Here is a 26,903-nt window from a genome sequence, read left to right on the forward strand (position 1 = left end):
AAAACATTTTTTATTTTTGTATTTTTTTTTTATTTCTCAACATAATCTCCTTGGAGCTCAATACACTTGGTTAGACGTTTCTCAATTTTTTTTAAACCGTCAGAAAAATAAGTTTTCGGAAGGTCCTCAAAATAAGCATTTGTCCGATCGATGACTTCTTCATTTGAAAAAAAACGTTGTCCACTTAGCCATTTTTTTAAGTTTGGGAAAAGGAAAAAGTCACTGGGGGGGGGGGCTAAATCTGGCGAATACGGTGGGTGGTCGACCAATTCGAACTTCAATTCTTCAATTTTAGCCATTGATCGTAAACATGTGTGAACACGGGCATTGTCCTGATGAAAGAGGATTTTTTTCCTGTTAAATGAGGCCGTTTTTCTTCAATTTTGTTTTTTAGCTGGTCCAATAAAGATGCATAATAATCCCCTGTTATTGTTTTTCCTTTTTCCAAATAGTCAACGAAAATAATTCCACGTGCATCCCAAAATACAGTAGCCATAACCTTACCAGCTGATTTTACGGTTTTCGCCTTCTTTGGACATGGTTCGCCTTTCGCAATCCACTGCTTTGACTGTTCTTTCGTCTCGGGAGTATAGTGGTGTATCCATGTTTCATCTACAGTCACAAAGCGACGAAAAAATTCATCCGGATTGCGTTGCATGAGCGACAACAGGGCTTTAGAGGCCACCACCCTATTGCGTTTATTGTCGACTGTGAGCAAACGCGGCACCCATCTTGCAGAAATTTTTTTCATGCCCAATTTGTCATTTAAAATAGAAATGACGCTACCTTTTGAGATCCCTGTAACCTCAATTATCTCACTCAACTATAATCTTCGGTCACTTAACACCATATCGTGGATTTTATTGATCATTTCTGGTGTAGTCACCTCTACAGGATGTCCTGAGCGTGGTTCATCCTTTGTTGATGTACGACCACGTTTAAATTCATTTAACCAGTTATAAATAGTTGCAAGTGAAGGAGCAGATATGCCGTGAACTAAATCCAACTCATTTTTTATTTCCTTTGCTGTTACCCCTTTTATATTAAAATGTTTAATAACAGCTCTAAACTCAATTTTCTCCATTTTCGATTTTTCCATTTTCCACAAGCAAAGCCATTTTTTTTTTAAATGTACGAGAAACACACAACAACCCGACCAATCTGATTGAAACTTCGCAGCATACTGAATCGGTAGTGCCGCTGCATGAAAACAAACCGCTTACAGTACTAGTCGCGCCACCTGTCGGCTTTTCTAAGGACTTATTGACCCACCCTCGTACATCCACTTGCATTATGGTTAGTTGTCGGGTTAAGAATAATTAATTGTCGACCCCACAACCCCTCAATTGCCTTTTTTACTATTAGAGGAAATTTGTAATTTGTGTTTATCTCACTTATCTGGTTGATCTGCCACGCCGGCTCCCCCTGAGCCTGGGCCCCCGGGCTAGAGCTCTGTCAGCCCCCCTCCCTTGTGGTGGGGGCGGCCATGCACCAAAATTACATTAATCTATTTTTTTTATTTGATAAATAATTAAATATAGGATAACGCACGAGGAAGAACTAAATTTACATATGTTCGTGAATTTGTAATATCAATACAATAACTAATTAATGTGATACCAGAGGTTGTTTCAATGAACGTAAAAAGTTTATATATTTTGGCTTGATATTTGAAAGGGTTCAGGTGCTCAAATATATTACAAGCCATGTACCTACGCAAATTTGGCTATTAAGTAAGTATTGTATAATATACAAATTTATATGCGTTGTTTGTTTTTTGGAAGCAATGCGCCGCGGCACACCTAACATAGTCTCACGGCACACCGGTTGCGGAGCTCTGATTTAGTATGATCAGTCGTCACCAAGCAATATCCCTGGCTTATTGCATTTAATCAGTTTGGCTTATTGCATTTAATTTTATTACGATTATTATCGTATTTTTATGACTACATTATCAAATGATATAATTTTGGTAACAATTTTGATCGACAGTGGGGATGTTGCAATGTGATTGATTGTTTTTAGTTAAATTACGTATATGAATTGGTATTGTAATTGGATAGGTACCTAGTTAATTTTACATAACGTGGACATTCTGTGCATCGGACCCGTAAAGTCAGTGACGTCCCGTGGGGGTAGGCAGATTGAGCGTCGCTTGGGGGCGGCAGTTACTCGAAGGGCGGCATATCGAGGAGAATCAATAAATATATATAGGAATAGGTACCTAAACTTAGTAATAACGGAAATATCTTTCCATTAAAAAAATCAGCTCACTGGTTGGAAACAAAATGTACCTATCAATTATCATAAACGGTTTAACAGGACTGTATTTTTTTTTTTTTACGTCGGGTTCGCGATGTCTAGTTTACTTCCGTTGTCTTTGGAAATCACTCCTTGATGGCCAGCAATGACACGTGCAAATTTGCGAATTATATTTGAATTATAGGTAGGTACATACTTAGGTAAGTACCTAATTAATTTATCCAAATATTTTTGCCAGTCATTCGCGAGTTTTGAAAGTTGTCAGGTGTATTTTTAACTGTATCTGAAACCGTGGACTCGCAATATTGTCTATTGAAGTAGAGATGACATTTAAATAAAATTTTGTGGTATTTATATATTTTGTTAATAATGTATTTCTTAGATATTGAAGTCATGAAATGATAATAAAAAATACTGCATAATGGGGTGACATTTTGACGCTGCCTAGGGGCGGCATTTTGTCTAGGGACGCCACTGTGTAAATTTGTGTGTGGGTGTATAATTTTGCGTTTACAGAAGTCAACATCAATTATATTTTCATATTAAAATGCAAGAATCCAGTTTATAGTAAATTATAATTATTCATTTTAAGTATTATATCCTGCAATAGTAACCCAAGTAGGCGCTAGCTTGATAGGAATGTAACTCCTTTCTTGATAAATGTTACGAAAACAAGTTGGTTATTAATTCTGACCGGTTATAAGTTTTCGTAATAGGTATATTATAACGTAAATAAGGTAAATATTTATATTATATTGCGATAGTAAAACTCTCCAATGCGTCATACATTTATTACCCATTGGAGTAGCGTTTTGTAATTCACCGAATCTTGAAATAATTCGATTCACCGAATGGCAGAAAAAATAGCAGATACCTTAGTTGTAATGACCGAACCTTTTCAAAGAACTATGTAATCATTATAATATGTACAATGGAACCCCGAACTACCGTTCTCGCATAAATCGTTTTCCCGCACGGATCGTTCATTTTTGAGAGTGCCTCCAAACACCCTTAAGAACAATGTTAAATAATCCCGCATTAACCGTTCCTCGATGTATCGTTTTCCTCGATCCATCGTCTAAATATTATGGTCCCGTCACAAATATTATCCCGATTGACCGTTTTTGTTGAATATTATTCATTTCGCTTTCGTGGTATTGTTTATGATGCATAACTATTACAGACCTTTCAGTCGCGTCACTTTGTTTGCACAGGTCGGTCACAACTAAAATGCCCCCCCCCCCGCCCATGAAGAAAACTAGAACTACTCTAGCTGAGAAACTGAAAATAATAAAATTCAAGACGTCGAAAAAATCCAGGACAAAAACGGGGATTAAAAAAATAAATATATATTATTATATCCCGCATTTTTTATCTTTTCCCGTATTTATCGTATTTTTCTAGGGTCCCTTGAAAATCGTAGAATCGGGGTTTCACTGTATAGGTACATTGTGTCATAATTTCTCTGAATTAAATTTTTGCAGATTTGATAGGTATTTCGGTCTACACATTCGTTATCTTATAGTTTTCTTCATTTAACTCTCTAATTCTATTCGTTTGCCATGTAGTGTGGAATTATTTGGTTGAGGCGCATCGGTTACGTTCGTTAATATTCGGTATTGACGCTTAGTAAGGCAAGAAAAAAAATATAATACATACTTACATAATTATATATATTATTACGATTAGTTTAGGTCTTAATTTTATATTTACGTAACGGCCCACATGCCCAACGTAGGTCAAAATGGAGTTTTATGGTATTTTCAAAGCATTAGCCTGAACATTCCTTAAGCATTGTAGATAATCTATTTATTTAATTTTGACACCTTTTATTATCCATTATATTTATTTTAAACATTTGATGACTGCATAAAGTATTTTTATTAGATAAAATAGTATTCTTTTAAACCTCTCAATCTAATGTTTTAGAATATAATTTCAGTACATCCATGTGCAGTGGTGTTAAGATTTTTTACGTTTAATAATTTTTAAACGCATTTATAAAACCATTAGTAAAATTTATGTTGAAATTATTATAGTAAAATATTTACGATAAAAAAATATATTTATAATTTCTGTGATCCCAAATTTGACAATAATTAGGCATTTTATTATTCAAAAAATGAGCACGATTAACACATTTAAAGATAATTCTAAAAATATATATTATAAGCTATGTCTTTGACCATTCAAATGTGATAAAACATCCTACAAATAATGATTGTTTTATAATAATAATTGACTTAAGAATAAGGTAGTATTTTTTTGAAATACGCCATTTCTATTGGCATTTCCCATGTATGACTTCAATATTCCCGTTTATGCAGTGTTTCCCATACTGCGGTACGCGTACCCCCCCTGGTGACACATTTCACGTGGTAAGCGGTTGAGCCTTTTTCGTAAAACATGTTTTACAACAGGTCTGGGGAAACTACGGTCCGCCAAGTATTTATGTGGGGCCCGCGAGCTTTAATAGTATTTCTGAAAATACTTAAGAAAATACTTTTAATAGTAATATATATACTTCCATGAATTGCACCGACGAGAAGAAATCTGCAAATTTTACACACTCTTAATTCAGACAAATTCGAACAACTTCGAAACAAGCTCAAAAAATTTGGTTATTTTTGGATCAACCTACATAATTTATGTGAATTTATGAATATCACTAAAAACTCTTTACCATTTACAATCAGTTTTAAAAATCTCAACAACAAAATTAACACCTGAAATCCATTTTTTGTTCCATTCTTCTCATTAAATTGTTGACTACGAGTATTAAAGAATCATTTATTTTTTATGTTGAAATTTTCTTTTCATGATAATAAATAATGTATGTCTAAAAATAGTATTTTACGTGCGGCCCACCGTTCATTTTATATGTGGCCCTTCATCCAAAAAATTTGCTCAGGCCTGCTTTACAATTTTTCATATTGCTTGTCGCGAATATGAATAATATCTTCGCAATGAGTTCCATTTCAGAAGTTGACAATATGTATCAACTGCGAATCAGATGTCTCTGATAACTCCGAGTAGGTGTTGCAATTTGCCCCAAGGGTGTTGCAAGTCACCCCACAATCGGGGCAAGTTGCAACAATTCTCCATGTTTATATAAAAAGAAAATGTAACTGTTTTCTATAAATTAAGTACTTGTTTCATTATAATATATTCTTTGATTACCATTTATTGTTTCTATGTTAAAATACATTATGTTATTTTGAAAATAAAAAATACAAAAATCAAAACGCTGAAAGTGTTGCAACTAACCCCCACCTTCCCCTACTATGTTTGTATGCTAGAGACCAGAGGTGCATTAAATTTATTTCCGACGGTGATTATTAACTGAAGATGACACTACCTGAGCACTGATGCGTCATGGAGAGTATATCAACCTATCCACGATCATGGACGCTATCGTTCATGCGGATGACGACGCGGCGACTTCCATCGACCAAGACCAGTTCGTCGGCTTCTGCGATTCGGTCATCAGTCGTGATTCCGACGACCTTACGTGTTATTGATAATGTGTGGAGTCTTCTGATATGCGTGCAAGATCATTAACTCACCTGTGAGAGAGTCAAGACCGGATCGTACGAGTTGTTATACAATATGTCATTGTGCCGATGATTTATTGATTTCTGTTAGTTGTTAGATTACAACTTCTGCTGATGCGGCGCTCAGTGGCCAATGACTTTTTTACGAAGAGCATTTTTATAGTTTTTTTTTAATTAGCTAGGTATTTAAAAAAACATTGACCCATCGTGGAATAGTGGCTAAGCACTTTATCGTGGGTTCGGATCCAGAAGTGACGCTATTTCAGGACAATAACGTATGTATGTATTTGAAATCATAGTTTAAGCATTTTAATTGGAGTGAGTTTGTTTTTGCTGCTAGCTACTGTAAACGAACGACTTCATGAACGGCAGCTATCGAGGGTAGTTTTGTATCGAAGTATTCGCAAACATTGAAACAATTACAATAAGTTCGTTGTAATTGTTACAATAAGTGCTATATTTTAATAGCACCTCTCTTGGGTGTGCTAAATTTTAGAGCGAGATAGACAGTTTTGACTATTTATACGGCTAACTTATTATAACAATTAGAATACTTCCATACAAACATTTAAAAACCCTCGATAGGTGCCGATAGCAGTCTTGTGTATAAAAAAGATGCGCTGGTCAACCTGATAAAAACGACTGACGATTTCTTTGATGTATTCAAAAACGCAATTTACCCCGTAGACACAATTTTATCTTTTATTAATTTAACCAAGTAAGTTACATTGTATGTACTTACAAGGTTACGCAAAAATATATCACTATCGAATAGGCGACGGGCCTCACCGCCCGGTAATAAAATTATTTGATTGATGTTTAATTAAATAATGAATTATTTACAAAATGGCGAGAACAACCACGCCCCCTTCCCAACTGTCTTCATAAAAAGGTTCCCATTCGAGTAGCAATCTTGCGGCCGGGCAACTAGCAATGCCTCTATTGGTATATTTTGAATATTGTCTCGAAAACACTGAAATTTTGAAATAAAATAAAACTTGATCTTTTTAGGTCAAACAATTATATTTCGATCGTAATAATATCACAGTCGTAATCAGAGGTTTGGAGCGGACCCTTTTTTGAGTTGCTCCGCTCCAGGGTCTGCTCCGCTCTGAAAGTTTTAATAGATATTATATGTATACAAATGTTAAATATGCAGTTTTAAAACAAGGTTTATTATTCGTCATTTTCATTATTAAAAAGTGAGGTTATTATTTATCACTTAGCAGTGTTGCCATATTTCAAGTGTTGCAAATTGTCAAATGATATAATATTTTCATTGGGTTTTAGGACGAAAATTTAATAATAATAAAAAAAACACCCGGAACAGTGGAGCCCCGGCTCCGCTCCTGCTCCAGGTTTAAAACCCCATTGTTCCACTGCTCCGTGCTCCTGCTCCGAGCTCCGCTCCAGCGCTCTGGTCGTAATGTGACCACTAAAAATATTAATTTTTCACCTACCTAATTTTACCTTACGAGTCCAAATATGTCTGAGTTAGATGGAACCATACATACTCCAAATTATATGATAACAATGTAACAAATGTGAAGAGTTAAACATATTATGTATGATTAGGAGAAGCATATTACATAATATTATAAAATAGTTTACTTAAATAAAAGAAGTCAATCAAATCATAGAGAAAGCTATACAATTACTGAATTCAACAATAAAAGTAATGACGTACACTTTGTGATAATAATATGTAGGTATTAATTATACAGTCATGAATATTTATTATTACAACGTTTTTCTTAGTTCTTATTCTTATTTGTCCGGTACGAATCTTGCAATCGTTTTTTAACTAACTTCCCGACTAGCTAGATATTTGAAACTTTTAGAATATATCAGAACACGATGCCAATGCATTGTTTTAATACTTTTAGCTATCTTAAAGTAGAATTGATTTCGAAATGAAAAAGTAAAATCAATACGACATTTCAGTATTATTTCTATCGAGTACAAATTTTTTTGATCGTTTAAGCTAGTCAAGTCAAGTTTGTATGATTCAACAGAAATTTTAAAAACGTTGTAAGTATATAAAAAGTTCTTTTTATCTTGTAATTATTATTTATTTAAATATAAATAAGTATTTTGTTCTTGTTAAGTACCTGTTAAAATAATTAATATAATGAAGTAAATTTTAAACAAAAAACGCGGAATCATAATGAACAAAATCATTGAACTGTCGCAGGCCTTGTATCAATAATTATTATTTATTATTATCTAATTAATATCTCCGTGGAGATTGGACATTTCGAATAACATTATCGGCCTGATGGCACGTCATCATTTTGAAAAAATTGTTTAGAGAATGCGGGAAGGAAAATCATCGAGACGCCGCGTGAAAACTTATTGTGGAAAAACAAAATACCCCATCAGCACGATCTGTCGATCAATACAAAAAAAATATTATAACATTTTTCAATATCTTGTGAACAGAAGCGATGCTAGTGATTTTAACGCCCGGCTTAGAGTTGATAAATCGGTGTCTGTTAAAAATCGAGATTGTTATAAGTAGGCTTAGGATTTTTATGTGCTAAAAATGAATAATAGGTACCTAAAATAATTATGTAGTTATAATTGGAAAATATGTTATTAAAATTTCATAAATATGTGCTAAAAAAACAAAAATAGGTGTTAAAAATTTTAATGAGTACCTATTACAATAAATCATATATATTTCTTTATTATTTATTCACAAACAGAAAACGCTTTATTACAATAAATAATAAAATAATGCTTCAAATTTTCGAAAGTGAATCTTTGACGATTTTATCTTAGCAAATTTTTATACACGGAAAACTCCTTTCCACTTCTACAGATGTTATTACTGCGTATTTAAATGAAACTATTTCTGAAGTAGAAAAAATTGAAACATCTGAGGAATCTGATGGATTTTCCAAAACAGCTTTAATATTCTGCAGCGTTTGAAGTCCAGCATTTTTATTTAAAACACTATTTAATTGGTCCAGGAACATTGAAATTTTGTCTTTATGTGAAAATATGTGCTTAAACCTATAATATGTAAAAATATGTAATTATCCAAAAATATTTAAAAATAGGTGCTAACAAATAGGGCTTAAGTGTTTCAAAATTGTCTGATAGATAGGTATTTTTAGTATTTGGTTGTGGGGCCGCTCAAAAAAAAAATATTTAAATACCTAAGAATCCTAAGCCTAGTTATAAGTTATAATATACATATTAGGTACATTTAGCAAATCCGGGTCGAGCGATCGCTGGATCAACGCCTCTCCATAGCTACTTCCAAGTTTCTTGTTCACTAGTGATTAGTTTGTTGGCGGCTCTCGTAGTGGAGTGTGTAAGGCGCTGACCTTCCACCCGAGAGTTCTGGGTTTGACCCGGTGAGGACACAATATTTATTTGTTTTTCTCAAAGCCTGGGTGTTTGTGATTGTTCAAAAATTACTAGCAACCACCTTGCACGAAAAGGAAATGGTTATTAATAATTCTAAATAAAACCTGATTAGTTTGTCTATCCAGTGGGTTTTAGGGTGACCTCATAATAATTTATTTTGTTGTCCCTTGGGTACCATCAGCGGCAATTTTCTTTGGCTCACATGACGCAATCCCTGCAACTAACATCAAATAAGCCTATAACATAACCAGTGAAACAGACAGTTGCGTATTTATATACAATAAATAAACCACTAAGTTTATAATAATATGTCATTACTGTTATCTTTAATAATAATTGTTTTTAGTGACAGGGTGTGATTCTAGGAAAGGAATACATATTAATACTTTTAATTTTTGCGGTAGTAGTTTAAATTTATATTTTTTTTATCGTGGGGGGCCTCAAAATCAGTCGGTGTCTCGGGCCTCCAAGTCTCCAATCCGCCACCGGGCGTTACTATACATTTAATCACTTCATCAACATATTACACCACGTAGACTTGTCTGCGCCATCTTTATAAGTCTTTCCGCGTTACATGAAGGTCTCAATACCATTATGTGGTATTCCTAAGTTCTGGAGCTCTCTTTTACTGAAGTTCATGTTCCGCACACACGTGTGATTGAAATACTTTTTGAAAGCGTGACGTGCATCGGTACATTATTTTATTGTGGGTACTTTTTATTTACTGAATCCAGTACTGACGATAGATATTCTCCGTCAATTGCGTCATATTTGCTGTCATCGCGGACGATAGTCATCCTCGGTACTCATCATCACGACCGTTCAAGTTTGTTTATTTATTTATTTATGAGCCTCTTCGACGACCTTCCGTTTTCAGTAATGGCGCTGGATAAACACCTGCGATTTTATATAGCCAATAATTGCTAATTGGACAGGTTATTATTTCTATCGATTCTTTATTCTGAATAATAATCGTTGCATTGTGAACTGATTGGATATTTTTTTATTACAGGTGTTGCGTGCGGTGCGAATTCGGGAAAATAATTAATACAGTGAGTAATTAAAAATTTAATTAGTTTTGACATTTTATGATTTGAATAATTTTTATTTATAAAACAATTATGGTTATTAAAATACATATTTGCATAATATTATGTTGATGATGATGAATGATGATAACTTGAAGAGAGGAAACCACACATTATCAATCGGATTTAGAATATACTCTCCATTCTATACCTTCAACTTGTAGGTCAATATGTTTACTCCATAATGTAAAAAGACGAACTTAAGTAGCCTGTAACGTTTTTCTATCACGCTGAATTTTGGGCTACATATACACAGAAGGTACCTACCTACACAGGAGCTTACACGGTGACTATTAAAATTTGGGGGCGCTTTGTGGTACTCCGAAAAAAACTAAATCTTGAGTAATGGCGCTGTCGTTCTGAAACCTTCACTAATCGATTCATAATAGACGCCCACGTTGGCTTATAATGTCGTTGGTCCCAGGTTCGAATTCTAGGTCTGTTTTTCAATTTGTATGAGAGTCAGAGTATGGACCTAATAGATTGAGCAAATGGTTAACATCCATTTCTCGTAAAAACCAAAGTTTGTTACGTAATACGAGCCTCTAATTTGTGAAGGTCCATGATCCTATTAGGGTCAGTCGTGGTCAAAAGACAGAAAAGAATAGACGGAAATGTGAAAAAAAACATTGGTGACGTCGATCTACTTTTCGAGATAAGTGTAAAGTGAATTACAATGTTCGATTCTAGACGGGGTATTTTGTCAGACCCAGGATTCGAAACCGAACCCTCGACTTACCATACGGATCGTTTTACGCGTGTGTTGAACGATTAGTAGGTAGGGGGTCGGGAAGCCAAAGATGGCGTGAGGGATGGAGATGGAGGATGGATAAACATAGGTAATGCTCAATTGTTTCTTTGACAAGAAATCTATTCTACGTTCGATTCACATAATATTATCTAAGTGACATGACGCGACAGTAAACATGCAACGATATTTAAGTATTGAATTTTGCCGCACGCCCCAATTTTGCACACGTTTGCCGAGCGGCTACGCGTCGGGCTTATAATGTCGGGGGTCTGGCAAATTCACACGTTGTTTTTTCAATGTGTGTTTGGACCCTAAGTATATACCTAAATGACAACCAATAAGCTAACACTAGCCACTATGTGGGACCCATGTGATCTTAGGATCGAACATGGTAAAAAAATAACGTTATAAGTTATAACAAAGCGACATATTATTACTTATATTTTTTTTGATATATAGTTTGATGTAAGTACGGCTATGTCGATTAATATACCTAGGTACGTGTTGTAAAAACTCAACATTTAAAAATAATAATCAAAAACTAGAAAAATTCTTGAGAATTCATCAACCTTTTAAATGTATAAAAATATTTGTATTCTGAACACACGTGCTTTACGGAAATTTGATAGTCTTAATAAAAAAAAACATTGGATATGGGTAGGTCAACATATTTTTAAATTTAAAAGAATGTCTCACAAAATATTTTATTTTTGTGTGCAAACAGGCTTCGTTGGGTGATTTGATTTAATCCGCTGTTTTTGGACTTTTCTTATTACTTATTGTCGAGTATGTACTTTGGCTTTGTTTTCATACTTATGCAGAGCTGTCGAACCCTTATATTGTTTGAGGTTCAGTTCTGTCTGAAAAAAATCTAACGCGAATTTTTATTTAAAACATCATTAATTATTTACATTTACTTTAGATTCTTGGCTACTTGTCAACTGAATGTTTGAAATTCATATTGGTTCATTCGGTGTATGTATCGACTTTATAATTTTTGTATTTACTCTATACTAAATACTGCATTTATTTTTTATACTGTTTTAATTAATATTTCTTTGTTTTTAAATGCCATATTGTGAACGCCTTAAATTTATAATTTTTAAAGTTCACTACCTATATAAATAAATTTTAATTTGAATGTTCGAGTTTTCTAATGGATGATCAATATTGATATAATATATCAATGTAAATTTTTAAGAACATGTGGAAACGTTGAACCCTAATTTTTTTTTCGCAGTTCCGGTTCCAAAATTATTCGGTTCTCTTGGTTTTGGGGTTCGGTTCCGGTTACATTAACAGCTCTGCTTATGACAGCCAAGTGTATACCTTGGCAATTGACACACTCTCTCTTAGGAAAACTGTAAATTAGCTTTTATTTAAATAATATTGTTGAGAGTAATTTTTATTTATTATTCTGAGGGTCACTTCAAATATGCGTCGAGACTGAGTACCTAACCACTGATGCGGTAATGGCCATGGATTATCACAGAATCAAAACTAACAACCTTGTGCAGTTTGTTGATTTTAGATATTAGGTAGTTATTACGTTTTAGTAGTTATTAGATTGGTTCGTTAGATACCTTCCGTATTCACAGATCTGTGAAGACAAAATTTATTAAGTAACATAAATGTATTTTAATTTTTAGAAAAGCACTTTGACATATTTTGATTTTTCAATGCCTCTGTGACCTGACGTTTCTTATATACGACTTAATGATTATTTTTACAACGTTTTTCTTAGCTCGCATTCTTATTTATCCGGTGGTTCTTTCAAATCTTGCAATCGATTTTTAACTAACTTCCCGAATAGCTAGACATTTGAAACTTTTAGAATATATCAGAACAAGATGCCAATGCATTTTTTTAAATACTTTTTGCCATCTTTAAGTAGAATTGAATTCATTTTCAGTTAATTCTGTTTTGTATGAAAAGTAATTTCGGAAGAAATCCGTAATCTAATCCACTATTATTGGTTGCTAGGTCTGGGTTCCTAGCAACTAAATTATTAATATATACGTGTATTACTATGGAAATCAATATGAATGTTAAAATGACATTATTTCTATCAAGTACAAATTTTTTTGATCGTTTAAGCTAGTCAAGCCAAGTTTATATGATTCAACAGAAAATTTAAAAACGTTGTATATAAAAAGTTTTTTTTATCTTGTAATTATTTATACCAAATTTATTTATCATGGCATCGCCTATTGACAATTTGTTTTCTTTATTTTCTGACCCGCCAAAAAATAGGAACTTCATTTCATGCATGTTGTATTTACGTCGCCTTCGACACATCTAAAAAAGTAGTATCGCCATAATATAATAATAATTATCAATTTTTTTCTGCAATTTATCTGTGTCAAAGTTAGAAGTCGCGTCTGTAGAATTTTTAATTATATCGCTTTAAAAACAAATCAAATCTACGTTTAGAAGACAAAAAAAAGTTTCGGATATATATAGATCATTTTAAATAATGTATGTATGTACCTATTAGACAAGAGCCGATTTGGTGGGTCATTAAAAATATATTGCCCCATGTCCTGCGTTTTGATTTTGAAATCATATAATTTGACTTTTTATTGTCCATTAACAGAATAATTATTTTGTTTTTAATTGCAGTATTTTACTGCATATTGCTCAATGGAATATAAACGTTGATGATTTGAGAAATGTAATTTTATTTATTCACGCAGATTTGCACATTTTTGTGCGTATTAAATTGCCTATCGTTTTTGCAAGCACATCGATTTTTACAGGAAACGAATATCAGGAAAAATAATAAGCAAATGTAGCAATAATGTTGATATTAAATATCATTATTTTTTCTATGTAGATTGGGTAGGCATAAATAACTAAAAAAGAAAATGAAAAGATGTCGACGTTATGACGTAAACTGTAAACCAGGGGCGGGCAAACTTTTTGGATGGAGGGCCAAATTCAAGAATTCAAAATGAGCGTCGGGCCGCAAGTAAAATACCATTTTTAGATATACACTATTTATTATCACGAAAAATAAACATTACAAAAAAATTAATGAGAAGAATGAAAGTGTGGTACATTTTTTATATCAGGAAAAATAATAAGCAAATGTAGCAATAATGTTGATATTAAATATCATTATTTTTTCTATGTAGATTGGGTAGGCATAAATAACTAAAAAAGAAAATGAAAAGATGTCGACGTTATGACGTAAACTGTAAACCAGGGGCGGGCAAACTTTTTGGATGGAGGGCCAAATTCAAGAATTCAAAATGAGCGTCGGGCCGCAAGTAAAATACCATTTTTAGATATACACTATTTATTATCACGAAAAATAAACATTACAAAAAAATTAATGAGAAGAATGAAAGTGTTGTACATTTTTTCAAATTCAGGTGTTAATTTTGTGGTTGATATTTTTAAAACTGCTTGTAAATGGGCATCGGAGATATTTGATCGTAAAGAATTTTTATTGAGGATCATGATCGAAAATGATTGTTGACATATATAGGTTGATCCAAAAACAACGAACATTTTTCTTGCATAATCTTTAAGTTGTTCGAATTTTTCTGAATTAAGGGCATTGTAAAATTTGGATATATCTTCACGACGATGCAATTCTCTTAAATCAGTGTCACACTGCAGACCAATAATCTCAAGTTGTAGCTCTGTCAGTACACTATCAATATCTATTGAAAATGGATCGCGTACTGTTGCTAAACTTGTCTCAATTTTTCGGAAGTCATCAAATCTTTGTAAAAAATCGTCATTCAGAGCTTTAATAATTTTACCATATTCTTCAAATTTATATTCTGGTATATTCAGCAACTTCATAGTTGGAAAGTGGTCCACGTTCTTATTCGATATTTGTTGAAGGAACAACTTGAGTTTTAATCAATGACATTATTAATGGACGACGCACTCAATACAGTAGCTAGCAAGTAAATTCGCATGTATAGGTAGACGTCACGCAATTTCCATTATGCGATATCACGCATCGGGAATTTATAGCAATATGACCTTTATTGTAATGGCGTTAGAGCAGTGTTTCTAATGTCAATGTTCATTTGAGCGAACCCGTTCGAACCAAACCATTTGGCAGACCAACAAAAAGCATCAGGAATTTATAGCAATATCACCTTTATTGTAATGGCGTTAGAACAGATTATGCCATTCGGCAGACCCGACAATAAAGTGAGTGTCATTTTCTTTTCCAGATGATTCTTCCATATTAATGTCATTGGTTTTAATTGAAATCCACTCAAACTGTTCACCATATCGTGGGCATATATTTTTTTTCCTTGCAACGCAGAGTTAAAAGTATTTAAATGTGTCACGATGTTCAACATAGAAAATAGTGGTTACATAGTGTGAGACGAGACGCAAGGAAGACGTACTGAGATAATACATTAACGAAACAACAAATTCTTCAAATTTTAATCTATTGTCAATATTTTTTAAAAAAATACAAAAAAGTTATTCGTAATCAGAAGTACAATTAATGATGGCGGGCCGCAAAAAAATACCCGGCGGGCCGCAGTTTGCCCTCCCCTGCTGTAAACTATTGTGTGACTAGGCATAGAGTCCCAATAGGTGAGTATTTAATAAATAATGTTCTCTCACTCGACGCAACGTTTTAAGGGGGGACATGCTCAGCGTAGGTCAAAATGGAGCTTTTGTTCTATTTTCAAAGCATGATCCTGGACATACCTTAAACGTTGTAGATAATCTATTTATCTAATTTTGAAGCCTTATTATCCTTTATATTTATTTTAAACATTTGATGACTGCATAAAGTATTTTTATTACATAAAACTTTCTTTTATACCTCTCGCTCTAATGTTTTAGAATATAGTCATATTTCAGTACGTCCATGTGAAGTGGTGTTAAGATTTTTTATATGCATTTATAAAACCATTAGTAAAATTTATGTCATAAACATTACATAAAATGGTATTCTTTTAAACCTCTCGCTTTAATGTTTAGTCTTTAGGCTTAGTCCATAATTATTCTTACATTAGACTAGTATTTAGCAAAAAGAAATCAATTTTTCGTAATTTCATATAAATGCAGTAGGTATTCAAGACACAGAAAGAGAATTGATCCTTTCCCACGATACATGCATTAAATGTGTATTCGACACACGGTAAAAATGAAGTCAGGGGTCAAGCGATTGATAAATCTGGTGTCACTGGCTGGAGAAAGTGACTCCTGATATCCTCGCGAGAGAATTGCATTTGGTATGCGACATCGTTGTCAATTATAATCGCTGGTCGGCGCCAGCGATGCACCGCTCCCAAATATGAAGACTGCATACTGATTGTTTTGAGTTGCCATTTTAAGGATATTAAAGTGAATTTTATTTGCATGCGAAATTTCGAGAAGAATTTACATAATATAATGTTTAGGGTACAATATCCATGATTGCATGGTCGATTCTTGCATAATATGACGCTCTCAATAAGCTGCCCATCCCATGTTTTATGCATTGACGCCACAGAACATGCCCAATAATATGTTACAATATGATGCAATTTTATTGTATACCTACCCTAATTTTAAAATTATGTATATATTAGTCAACATTAGGCAGTTTTAGAATGACACTCATAAATATTTTAATAAATTACTAAATTTACAACTCTACATATCAACAGGTATTCTTCTTCTTAGTCCATATCAGCTCCTCATGTGAAGCATATATGAAAACATCACTAGGGAAAATATTTTTGAAAAAACACCCAGCGGGATTCAAAGCCGCACCTCCAGGGATTCGCGCCCACGTGGTCTAGCCGTTAAGCTATGTATTTTCTATCTAATGTTGACGAAATTAACTAGCAACTTTGGCAATAATGTGTTTATATAGGTTTAAAAAATAGTTTATTAAATATACATAATATAATATAGGTAGCTCTTTTTACCAAATGCTGTTAGCGAAGCACCCTTATATGTCATAAACTGTCGAGTTTGTTGATATTATCTACATGGACGAATATAGATTATAGGGTAATCAGAGCAGGACAGGTGAAATTTTATGCAGCCTCTTGTCTGTCTCCTCCGATATAATGTTCATAGACAGCTTCATCGATATAGTTCATCCACAAATAAATACCGAACAATTAGATAACTGGGAGGCATGACTGTGAGTGTGAGTAGAAACTCCAGCTCAGGACATGCATGGAGAGTACCAATGTGGCTCTTAGAGGAAAGGAAGAGAATCGTATGGGCGGTGATCGAATGCCTGCCATCGCTTATTTCCTCAACATTTTCTACAGTATAAGAGCTGTAGTAACGTGACAGAAAGCTGGTTATCAGTATTTCATTACCTATAGCATTATTATTTTTTAATTAACTATTTCTTTTATTCAACGAATAATTCACAAGATTTAAGAATGTACCATTCTAAATATTGAACATACATAATTTTGAAAAACACGTATGAGAAAATATATTATAACCAATGAAAAAATCTTTTTGAAAAAAGTAAGACACCCGGCAGGAACCGAACCTGCATCTCCTGGGCTTACGCCCCAATCCGCTTACTATCCACTATGCTACGAGGCGACATACTGGTGACGATAAACTTTAACTCTTGGCCTTTTAATACCTCCTCATCAGCGTTCTTCCAAATCAAGCTACTATTGGCAATCAGTTTTTGTTTATTAAATCAAAGTAGGTACCTACTACTTCAATTACTAACTGACGTCACGGATTTCTCCAATATTTTATGATGTAACTTACTCGTACTCGCCGTCTTGACGTAAATAAAGGTCGGATTATGTTTCAAATAATTCTCATTTTTTTCATAAGGATTTTACGTCACGTAGCCCCGCCCAGTCGGATCACATTGTGTGAACTAAGGTAAGCTCCGATCGCAGAGCCTAAAACTAAATAATTAATAATTAGATAATTTAAAAAAATAATTTCTATGGTGTTTAATCGAATAGTCGTGCTTAATTTTATGTCGTCAGTGAGTTTTTGAAGTTTCATTAAATTAGTGTGTCGTTGTGTGTACCTACCTACCTATTCATTAGCATTAATATCGAATTATCCCCTTATTTCTCGTAAGTATACTTGACAAGTGTGTTCTTTTTATCAGATCTCCACAGCCTACCTCTTTCCAAAAGTCACCCTCCGCCAATGATATGAACACTACGTGACGGCTCCAAGAATCCCTGTTTTTTTCCCGTCTTCTCGCGTATATGCCAGCATCTGACCACAATTTAAAAAAAACATGTAATATTAAATCTTCCTATACTTCGATAGAATGTTGTGTTTTGGGATCGATATGTTTTTTTTTTATTTGAAAGTAGTAAAGACATTACATACGAAGAGTTGAATTAACCCACTGGCATAAAATTACATTGTGCACTGAGAGCCAACTCGAGACGGCGTTAAACTATTCGATTACGTTAGAAAGATTTATTGCTACTTTCAATATTGGAAGTGGATTAAATATCAGAACTTTAAAGCTGTCATTTTTGCAAAGTTATCAGTAGTTATGGCTCTTGATCTTTTCCCTGTGCTGAGTGCTATTATAATAATAACTAGGTATTCTGCATCTTTGTATACGCCTTCTTCCCGTTCTTCTTAACTCTTCTTCTCTAACTTATCTCAAATCAATCCACGTATGTCTATATCTATCTATATATCTAATATATTATTTTATTTTCTACCTATTTTCGTTAAGACGGTACTTCAGTAAGACGGCAAATTATTTGCAACTATAGGTGCGACGAAATTTTGGACTCGCTGGCAATCGGAGAGCGAACGTCGAGCTGTGAACACCTCAATTTGTTTCTTGATGGTGACGGGGGTATTAATTCTTAAATCGTGTAAAGATGACTGAAAAACGTTACCCATTTACTTGAAAAAGAACACATGTCAATGAATATATTATTATTGTTACTAAGAACAATAAACAGAACATTAAATGGACGCATGTTGGATTTATATGACAAATTATATTTCATTCGGCACGCGTCATTTGCACAATCCGCGCATCGCCTAGCCACGATCTTTTTAGACCATGCCTCAACTGAGGTATATAGCCTTAAGGCTAAGTGGGTACTGTATGAATGTTGCACTATAAGGTAGGTACTTAGGTAGAGTATACGTTTTATAACTTTGCACTTTTTTGTAATTTTTACAACACTGATACGCCTCTTTCCCTGATTACCTCGCATAAAATTAGATCAAATGATATTCACTTGTATTAATATATTGTGTAGTAATGAGAAAATAAAGAGATAATATGCAAAAAAAAATCCATTTCATCCTAGAGCCGGAGTGTAAAGTTATGAAGCAGCAACTCTACTATAAGACTTCTGGTTATCTTCGTAGGAATGGCAGATAGTTAAGCGACATTTCAATGTGGGAGTCTGGTGTCTTTTAGTCTCCACGTGGTCACAATGTTTTTCTTTCAACGAAGAGTTTACATTAGACATTAAATAGCACGAATAGGTATAACGGGCAGGGCTTGTGATAACACTTCTAAAACCCGCAAAAAATTCAACGTAAGTATATTCTCGATGTAAATTTACATTCTAGTTTAATTATTGTGGATTGATAGTCTTACGGGCGTGTTGTTTGTCGTCCACTTTGCGCGATTGAGAAGGCCATACGGCTATCTGTTTCCGGTGCAACAGCTCAGAGTAAACTGTAATACGCCTCCCCATGGTCCTCCTATTCTTCTAGTCTCATAGCTCGTTCCATCCATGTACTTCCTCATATTTGACGAGTTCGTTGATCTAGCTAGTTACAAGAGCGCCCGTGTAATTGCTTAGTGAGTCTTGGATACCACTGTATGACTGTATTTTACCAGCGGATGCCATACCCGCGGACTCATGTCTGACTACGTATTCATTGCTTTCTTTTGTCTTCTTTCCGTATCATGCCCAACATGCACCTTTCCATGCCACGTTGTGCTAATTGCAATACTGTGGAATAAATCAACTAATTTCATGTTAACACTACAACTCTCTCTCGAGAAAAATAAAATTGTCCCCATTCTACAGAGAAAACATATAGGTAAGTAATTAGATAGTTAGTTAGTTAGCACAAATAGTGCATATTGCAATGCTTGACTGTAGGTCTATAATGATTTGATAATAATTGAAGATGGAATCGTTCCAAACGAAAGAAAAATCACATAGGGGAAACCGTGGGCCCTTCGGACACGATGAGATATTGCAACGGCTTAAATTTCTTATCACAACATTGTTTCTAACTTTTAAAGTATAATAAAATTTAATGTCTAAAATGTCAAGAGTTCATGTTTGGATGTGTTTTATCAGTCCGTGAAACCGTTTTGAAGATATGAAGAATTGTTATGATACTGATTCGATGTTCCGGAGATATACGCGGAGCACTGTGAACACACGTAGATAACGCGAAAGTTTGACACATAGATCAATATACTATTATAAAACTAGTTTGACGCGCCGAAGGAAGCACATATGTGTACTAAAATTTAATACACTTACGGGGGTCACGTAGAATAGAGCAGTAAGCAGTACGTACATTGTTTGAAACGTAAAAAGCCTACAGACTAAGAGGGAAAAATCGAAAAAACTTGAATCCTGCTAAAATGGTGATCAAAATTTACTACAATTTTCATACCATCTAAAAATTTTAATATCGCATGAACTACTCAACATAAACTGACGGCCAAATATTCTTTAAAAACTACTACATTATTTAATGTTAGACGTTTTACGTTAAAAAAAATCGAAACGACAAACTGTCTGACAGATTCCTTGTCTCCCCCACTGTGACGGAGTCTCACCTTCCTATAGTTAAGTTTCAAACAAGCAGCGAATAACACTCTAATCTAATAGATAGAGCAGCGATTTCCAAACTGGGAGGCGCGAAGTGTTTCGAAGGGAGACGCGAAAAGTTTCACACAATTAATATAGCCACATGTTTGGAGTTTGCAAATGATTATTTTATAAAACGGCCGCTAGATATAAACTACATAAAACAGTCCTATAAAAGGTTGTTTGCAAACCTGTCTGAAAATGTAGAGACTAATTTTATAATACCTCACTTCTATAGTATATTGTGAAGCGCGTTGGCTATCTCGTGAAAGAATGAAGTAAAAGGTCAAATAATCATAATGTTGAAATTTGAGGCAAATTTGTTTAGGAACGATAATCTTGTTGTTAAACTTGTCTATTTTGTTGAAATTTAAAAAAAATGAGTGAATAAATCAATGCAAGGACCACTAATGCATTCACTGATTTAAAAAGACGAAGTGAAGGCATTCATAAAATATTCGAGCATTGGAAACCAAAATTACAAAAAAATAAGTTCGCCATGTTTCCACTTTTAAATGATTTGTGCGCCAGATACATTGAAGCAAACAAAAATCTATTTACTGAGTTCTTGGTTAGGTTGCTAATGCACGTTTCACGTTATTTTATTAATAGTAAAAAAAGTCGCATGTGGTTATGCGTTGCAATTTGATGTGACACCTATTTGATGATTGATATACTTAAATGATAATTTTTGATATATGATGATATTATTTAAAAAGGTGTCTATTATTTAATGAAATGTAGGCGCCAAGATTAGATTTTTTTAAAGGGAGGCGTAGTAACATAAAGTTTGTAAACCACTGAGATAGAGGATCTTATTCCGTGTCTTGCACAACGGGACAATCGCGACTTGGCTCCGATTTTAGACAATATCGCGAAATCTGAATCGATCTTTTTAGGTATCTGCGAGTACTTACTTATTTGCAGCGAAGTTTACTGTTTTATTTGAAGTTTTTTGCACGTCGCAGTAATCAGTAGTGGGTGTTGTGCTTGGAATACTAACGATTTATCAGGTTCTCACACTCCGCAAGCGTTTCATTACTTACCAGTCTTACCACTATCAGAAGCGCATTGGGGTTGTTTACCAACACAATTAAAATTTTCCAGTAACTTTAACATAATATAGGTTACCGGATTAAGGGCCCGCTGAAGAGCCCGCCGTTCAAATATAATTCAGTATAAAAAGGACCTCGGCGTCGTAACTACGTCAATTTAAATCGATCTTTTCGCAAAAATCACTAATCATCGGAGATTTTATTTCAAGAAATATTATTATTATTACTGATAATTTCTGCCGCGCGGAGAATTATTATTATTTTATGAACACCTGCGAGATGAAGCCGATCAGAAAACAGGGCTGTCAAAATAATATTAAGCATTCATATTTTTTAAATGTTAATTTCATCATGGTTTTTAATCAAACCTGTGCAAGTACGTACTGATAACTTGGGTGGATTTTGTAGCAAACATACTATTGATATATATACGGGTATATTATTATTATAACCCAATTCAAATTGAACATAGGTTGATACTCAAATACTATTATAGTATGTTTATGATTTCGAGAAAATAATACGATGGTATAATTAATCCATATCAATTGTTTGAAAACATTACATTCGCACTTTGCACAAAATTACAAACACATTCGAAGTTTGCCGCACACGTACAGACCACGTGATATTTGTTTACGCAAAATCGTCGCTTTTCAAAATGGCGAATTTGATTACCAGATTTTACTGCGATGAATCAGTATGTTCCTTTTTGTCTTTTTTTATTCGTAGGTTTGTTTACTATGTACACCGAGAAATTTCCATTTATAAACTCGGAAACGATTTTTACAGAAGAGTTTTGGAATATAATGCAACCAAAACTGGAAAAAAATTCTATCATGGGTGTTGACTTCCTGAATTAGCTAACCCCAGGTCCATGCCACTACGTGAACCACAGTGGATATTAAGCCATTTCCACACTGGCAACAAGTTGCTGGCAACCTCATTAAATTTTACGATACTTACCATAATTGCTTAAGAAATTTTACAATAATTATCGTAAAATCTAACGAGGTTGCCAGCAAATTAACTTGTTGCCAGTGTGGACCCGGCATTAGATGCACAAAACTTAAATAATATATATTATAAATAAAAATTTAAAATTAAAAATATATATTATGATTTATGTCTTCGACAGCCCTGATGAAATAAATGTGAAATATGAGTCGGATCAGTCACAGAGCAAATTTATTAACACAAACAACTTTGACACGACCTTTTTATATTAACTAGTAGACCAGATATTATGGACCACATGTTAAAAAATCATATTTTCAATTCTCAAGGCCAATTCTGTAGAACGTCCTCTTAAGAGGACAGTCTGTCGAAGACATAAATCATAATATATATTTATAATTTTAAATTTTTATTTATAATATATATTATTTAAGTTTTGTGCATCTAATGCCGGGTCCACACTGGCAACAAGTTAATTTGCTGGCAACCTCGTTAGATTTTACGATAATTATTGTAAAATTTCTTAAGCAATTATGGTAAGTATCGTAAAATTTAATGAGGTTGCCAGCAACTTGTTGCCAGTGTGGAAATGGCTTAATATCCACTGTGGTTCACGTAGTGGCATGGACCTGGGGTTAGCTAATTCAGGAAGTCAACACCCATGATAGAATTTTTTCCAGTTTTGGTTGCATTATATTCCAAAACTCTTCTGTAAAAATCGTTTCCGAGTTTATAAATGGAAATTTCTCGGTGCACATAGTAAACAAACCTACGAATAAAAAAAGACAAAAAGGAACATACTGATTCATCGCAGTAAAATCTGGTAATCAAATTCGCCATTTTGAAAAGCGACGATTTTGCGTAAACAAATATCACGTGGTCTGTACGTGTGCGGCAAACTTCGAATGTGTTTGTAATTTTGTGCAAAGTGCGAATGTAATGTTTTCAAATAATTGATATGGATTAATTATACCATCGTATTAATTTCTCGAAATCATAAACATACTATAATAGTATTTGAGTATCAACCTATGTTCAATTTGAATTGGGTTATAATAATAATATACCCGTATATATATCAATAGTATGTTTGCTACAAAATCCACCCAAGTTATCAGTACGTACTTGCACAGGTTTGATTAAAAACCATGATGAAATTAACATTTAAAAAATATGAATGCTTAATATTATTTTGACAGCCCTGTTTTCTGATCGGCTTCATCTCGCAGGTGTTCATAAAATAATAATAATTCTCCGCGCGGCAGAAATTATTAGTAATAATAATAATATTTCTTGAAATAAAATCTCCGATGATTAGTGATTTTTGCGAAAAGATCGATTTAAATTGACGTAGTTACGACGCCGAGGTCCTTTTTATACTGAATTATATTTGAACGGCGGGCTCTTCAGCGGGCCCTTAAGGATTTCTTGTGATGCAAATGTGAGTTGTTAAATTGAATTATGTTCTCGGTGCCCAGTATACGGTTGGTCTCGTAAGGTGTTATGAACAGGATGATGTTTGTGGTATTTTTTGACAAATATGGGGTACCTATAACAGTGTATAGGTTTTGCTACAAATTAATTTTCATTTCAATGTGAGTTAAATATATTTTAATTATTCGACTTAGTAACCAAAATAAACCCAAAAACTTGAATTTTGTTTTTAAATGGATTGTGATCTTGTGATTAATTAATCAATTAATATTAATGATATTGTGATTGTGAAATTATTGATGACAAATTATGTAAAATCGCAAAAATGCATGAGCGAACACCAAATTTATCTGTCATGACTAAAATGTGATTTTTATCCTCGGGCGAGTATTATGGGCGATTTTTTTAATCAATGATCTATGATTATTTTCGAATATTTCGATGAAAGATCGTAAACAGCGGAATGTCATAAGATAAGTATAAAATAATAAAACATCAAACCAGTCCGCAAAGATAGCGGTTATATATTTTATAGCCGCCATCTTTCAATGCGTCACAAGCAGAATGTAAAATTTTCTATAGATACCAAAATATATACACTAAAATATTGAATCGAAAACAGGATGAATCAGGTAAGATTTCGTAAAAATCTAAATAAGTATCTGCACCCATTAAACCCAAGTTCCTCTTTGATCGCTAGGATTTTTTTTTGTCGACGAGTATGAGGTGAGTATGAGCCCTCATACTGGCTACATTTATGCCAAATTTCAGATCCCGACCTCGGAGTCTACCACATTTATACAAAACTTTACTAGTCCAAAACACAATACAGTATAACCTCGTTTTTACGTGCCTGGAATTCACGTTTTCCCGGCAATTGCGTGTAATTTTTTCAGTCCCGATGTATTTCAGTAGATTTAAAACCCGCATTTACGTTTTTATTTCCCGCGATTTACGTCGGAAATATTCAAAATATGCGAGTTACGCGCGCTTGACAATGATTGGGTCGTGACATTCGAACGGCGAAGGTGAGAATTACATAACAAAAATGCAACAAACTAATATACATGATTTTTTAAATAAAAAATAATAAAAAAAACAATAAAAATTTAAATTGAATGTTGTTTTTTAATAAAACGTTATTTTTTAGAAACATAAAATTTAAATGTTCTTTTTTTCAATTTCCCCTCCAATTAGGTTTTTTTTCAGTCCCTTAAAAAACGTAAAATAGGGGTTATACTGTATATAGTTCACAATATTATAACTTCATAGTTAATAGTTGTTATATTTAAAACTTCTTGTGTCTAAATAAATGTCTTATAATCTTTCATTACTATTAATTAAAGTGAATAGAATTGCTCAATCATGGGCTATTTTTCCGACCATGTCCGATCTTAATAGGATCATATGGGCCTCCACAGAGTAGAGGTTTGTATTAACAGATTTTGTTTTTTACGAGAAATGGATGTCAGCCACTTGCTCAACCTATTAGGTCCATACCCTGACTCACACACAAATTGAAAAACAATATTATGTTTACTTGCCAGACCCAGGATTCGAAACCGAGACCCACGGCGATTATTACACACTATTAAAAAAAAAAAAAAAAAATGCTTACTGTCTTATGATGTTTGATATTAAAAGATAAATGTTATAATATAATTATACTACTCTCACTTAATTACGTGTATGTCCCTTAATCGTGGATTCGTCTCTGTTAAGTTTTTGCCACTGTTTCGATATCTCTCGAGTGCGTTCGCGGCTTCATTCTCTTCCGCATAGCTGATGTTGTATTGTGATGGCAGATGTCGAATGTCACATAGTCACTGCACGCCGCTGCACTCCTCGGCTTTCAGATTTATTCATAGCTCGTCCTTCTGCTTGTTGCCATGGGACACATCTAACTAGCTTGAAGAATAGACCTGTTTCATCTCGATATTATGTGCATTCTGCATGTCTAGCAATACTAAATTGTCATATAGTTTTTAATACAGAAACACGTTATGAAGCTGTCAAAGAAATTCTACTGCTCGTTGATGGCGGATTTCCTCAATTAGTTGTTGATCTTAATAATTATAATCCAACCATCGGGCCCCATCTTATCCGAAAAATTGGGGTCCAAATAATGTTACAACCTGCTGAATTAAGAAAGTAGGTAATAACCCCATTCAAAGAAAATTAAGATAAGTCTCCGCAAAGCCATCATCAGATATTCACATATATTATGGATCGGAGTGATGGGTCTTATAAAAAAAAGATGGAAGGAAGTTGATTATATTTGAAGTGATATTGAGAATAGCTTTGGAAAACATATCGTGTTGCGCGGAAGACCCGTAGGTCTTTCTCTTCCCGGAGGACCTCGCAAAAGATGGAGAGATAGCTGGGACTCGTAAGGTTGAATAAAAACAGACCTTACGGTTTTTAATTAGTCTATAAGATGAAAAATAGAATGGCTTTCGGAGCCATATGCGATGAAATGACCTGTGCCGCTGGAGGAATTTGTCATTTAAAAATTTCAACAACGGAAAAGGAATCTTATGACAAAAAGTATCGATTTTATTAAACTTTTATAGTTTTAGTGCCGATTATAAAATGTGAAAAGATGATTCGATTTTCAAATAAAT

At 33.8% G+C, this 26,903-nt stretch overlaps 1 protein-coding gene across 2 annotated transcripts in view; it reads left to right on the forward strand.

The window, feature by feature from the left end:
• The window catches only part of LOC147071672 (beta-1,4-glucuronyltransferase 1), a 228,342-nt gene that overhangs the window by 142,073 nt on the left and 59,366 nt on the right, over nucleotides 1-26,903 (forward strand). For both annotated transcript variants that reach the window (XM_085946490.1, XM_085946489.1), the window contains one exon: nucleotides 10,207-10,246. The gene's annotated coding sequence lies outside the window, so the exon portion shown is untranslated. The remainder of the gene's footprint in view (nucleotides 1-10,206; nucleotides 10,247-26,903) is intronic.

Source organism: Rhyacophila brunnea, unplaced genomic scaffold (assembly GCF_057557595.1).
Source record: "Rhyacophila brunnea isolate RB1 unplaced genomic scaffold, BYU_Rbru_1.0 scaffold_2, whole genome shotgun sequence".
In the NCBI taxonomy this organism is placed as follows: Eukaryota; Metazoa; Arthropoda; class Insecta; order Trichoptera; family Rhyacophilidae; genus Rhyacophila; species Rhyacophila brunnea.